The sequence below is a fragment of the Coffea eugenioides genome, unplaced genomic scaffold (genome assembly GCF_003713205.1).
Source record: "Coffea eugenioides isolate CCC68of unplaced genomic scaffold, Ceug_1.0 ScVebR1_43;HRSCAF=237, whole genome shotgun sequence".
Taxonomy (NCBI): domain Eukaryota; kingdom Viridiplantae; phylum Streptophyta; class Magnoliopsida; order Gentianales; family Rubiaceae; genus Coffea; species Coffea eugenioides.
The window spans coordinates 130087-133525 of NW_020864277.1; the positions used below are offsets into that span (position 1 = coordinate 130087).

At 38.6% G+C, this 3439-nt stretch overlaps 1 long non-coding RNA gene across 1 annotated transcript; it reads right to left on the reverse strand.

The window, feature by feature from the left end:
• Positions 1 to 522: 522 nt before the first annotated feature.
• On the reverse strand, positions 523 to 2919 carry LOC113758274. The gene is made up of 3 exons (XR_003466663.1): positions 2858 to 2919; positions 1289 to 1366; positions 523 to 561 (listed from the first exon to the last, which is right to left on the reverse strand). It is a non-coding gene; the product is annotated as an uncharacterized LOC113758274 (long non-coding RNA).
• Positions 2920 to 3439: the final 520 nt, after the last annotated feature.

Sequence of the window (3439 nt, forward strand, 5' to 3'; positions counted from 1 at the left end):
TCCCAAGTAAGAAACTCTCAAATAATCAATTTGTTTAACCCATAGGATACAATAGGTCCTCATTCACATAATATTCAAATTAATCCCACAGTCAGGCATCCTAAACTTTAAGCCGAGGATACACTACAAGATCTAGAGCTTAAGCTCTGATACCAACTGTGACAGCCCCACCTCCCCCTAAGGCGAACCAAAGGGTTCTGCGGACCGCCTGCCCAGCTCTCGCCGGGACTCACTATAGTCCTCAAATAAAATACATCACTCACATCCAATAACATAGGGTACAACCTCAAGAATAACGACATAACATTTTTCAAACTTAGAATGAGATAAGATATATTACAAATCTCAAGTAAGGGTATCATTCCCCGAATAAGACAAAAGTCCTCAGTTCTCAAATAATTACATCAAATACTTATCAAGTGAATCGAATTCAAATTATATATGAGATATTCCTTCAGGCACTAATAACTCAATACAAGCGCTTTCTTTGGCCTCGAGCCCTGTGGGGAAAAATTATTTTTGGGGGTCACTAATTAAGCCTTAGAACTTCCACTTCCAAACCTGTTAAGGAAAACAAATTGGGGTGAGCTAACGCTCAGTGAGACCAAGGGAAAAAAATGCAAGCATGCGAGTAAAGACACAATATAAAGCAATAACTCGAGTAACAAGTAACAGCGAAACATTAAGCAAGTAGGGAATTTAATCACAATAAAAGGATACGGGAGCTCTCAGGAGCTAATCCACACGCGATCCAAGCTCAGGTAGTTGACCCTCCGTCAACTTTCACAGTTATCCATGTAGAACTCTACTTACTACCTCCAGCCACCATGACACCCTCTTGGATCCGTAACCAAACAAGCATGTAGGTGGTATCACTTAACAAGTATACCTAGCAAGACCCTTATTTGGATCAAGCTATAACACTTCCCAAGGTTCACCAAGTTTCTCGACCAAGCCTTTGCCGGCTCGAGTTACAAGGCTAGCCAATGGGTTGAGGCGTCCTCCCCATTCACTTTCAAGTCGATGAGACGAAGCTCCAATCGACAAGATTTGGTCATAGCATTGAGACGGGATGAGCGGTACCTCGTACCCTAAAAGGGCATGATACATTCTGCCGCTCAATGCTCACAAAAACACTTTCATTTGCTTCACATGTAACACGTATCACTTATCAAGCAAGCAATTTCATGAAAGAGAGGACAAGGGCGATAAAGTACGCCCTAGCCTCATTAACTAGCAAGTACAAGAATAATTTCATTTAAACACTTCACATGCACTTGATACTCACCAAGTATCAAAAGTCAAAGTTTGAGAAATTAGCTCTAAGACGCTTCGCCGGGAGTTCCCTCGAAGTCCTCTTGAGATCCTGAAAGTATGCAATAATGCATTGTATCTCAAATTCCAGGCCATACAGTATTCGTGTAAAGAAAAGAAATAGTCAATTTTGACTCCAAAATTCAAGTATCCAAAGTATTTCAGTTCATAAGGAACCGACTTTCAAATGAGGTCTCAAGTGATAGGTGAACTCAAGTTCACCATGAAAATAGGTTTGAAATGCTCTAAGAGTTGTAAAAATGTAACCTAGGCCCTTAAAAGAACATTTAGGTCCAAATTGGAAATTTTCACTTTTCGAGTCATTCTTGGAAATATCAGTCCGGAAGTTCGGAAAGTCTAAAAATGGAAAATTTTACACCGTCAAAAACTTAATTCGAAGCATAACAACTTTGTAGAAGGTCACTTTCCAAGAATCAAATCAGAAACAAGTCAATTCCTCCAAGAAAGTTTAGTATTCATTGAAGATAGGTCAAAACAGTCCAAATTTTTCCAATAATTTTGGAATTTCGGTAAAAATCATAGAATCAAAACCAGCCTTTGAAATTTGATATGCATGTAATGTACCAATCCAGGTTTCAAATGAAAAAAATGGAACTCGATTCCGATGTTCCTAGCTCAAGAAATAAACCGTTGAAGTTCGCTAAAATTCCTGGACTGTCGGCCTTTCCAGAAATTTTCCAGATTTAATGCACATCGCTAATTAGGCCGTATCTTACTCGATTCTCAGTGATATTGAAAACGGTTGGTGGTGTTAGAAACTAAGTTCACAAGGATATATTTATGTAGAAGAAATCATTTCCAAAATCCAGACATAAGCGGTTCAAAATCAAGCAACAAAATGGATTTTCTGGACAGTCTCGGATGAACAGTAATAAACAGACAACCAACTTTCAAAACTCGCCACGAATCGCTCGGGACGAACTAGAAAATGAGTTTGGTACCATTTTAAAGTTCTAAGAGTCTAATTTCAAATGCCGGAAACGGCACTCAATTTCGATCAACGAGCAAAACGTTATAGCTACACAAATGTTGCTGGTCAGAAAATTCTGGAGCTTGTTCCAGTTTTGCTTCTTTACTTGTAACTCAAAATTTAACCAACCATTTGGGTTGATTTTTGGTGGACAACCACAATACACATAGCACAACATATCTACACCAATTTGGAAGCTCAATTAACACCAGAAAATTTTCGAAATTACAGGGCAGCAGCAAACTAGAAAGTCGGGCAGCAAGTCAGAAATTTCAGACAGTACCTTCTCCAAATTTCTAACTGTCTTCCAACTTCATTCCATCAATAATTCTATATACATGTAACATAGCACAATATCAGCAACCACAACATGTTAATTCATCACATCAGCCACCAATAAACCTCCTCAAAGCCTCGAGCATGTCATGGAATTGCAAGAATATAATTACTCAACCAATCAACCCAAATTCTACCATAGGTTGCAAACCCATGCTACCTTTGCTCCATTTGAGCTATAATTTTGCAAGATTGAAGTGTGGGTGAGTGAGTTACCTCAAGAACTTAGTTGGACAGCTTTAGGGCAGAAATCTTGACCGAAATTCCTCCAAGAAAACTGATGAACAGCCCCCTCTTCCAAGCTAGGATCAAAGCCCTCTAATGGATGATGAAATTTGGAAGTGGATTGAAGTAATTTTGTAAGGATTTTGGCTAGATTTTTCTTCCCTTTTCTTCTTCCTATTTTCAAAAGAGAGAGTGAAGAGAGGTGAGAGAGTGATATTAGATTTTGTAATGAAAGTGGAGAGAATTGGTGACTTAATGGTTAAGTCTAAGTGTCAACTCATGCTAGGTCCGTTTAGGGTCTTCGCGTGTCCAATTTTCGCGCTCGTTTGCAACTTTTGTGCACTAAACCTCTGAGGTAATTTCCCTAGTACATTAATAGTACATTACTAGTAGTCTAATATCATGTTCTTAAAATCTCCAATTAATCAAATTAATGTGCCTGTCGGGGCCTTTTCGGCACGCGCGCGTATAAAGGTCAAACTTAAGGGTTTTCTCGTTTGAACTTGGAAATTCATCTTATTCGATTCTAAAACTCTAAAATATGATAATCCAAGTATATATATATATAACAAT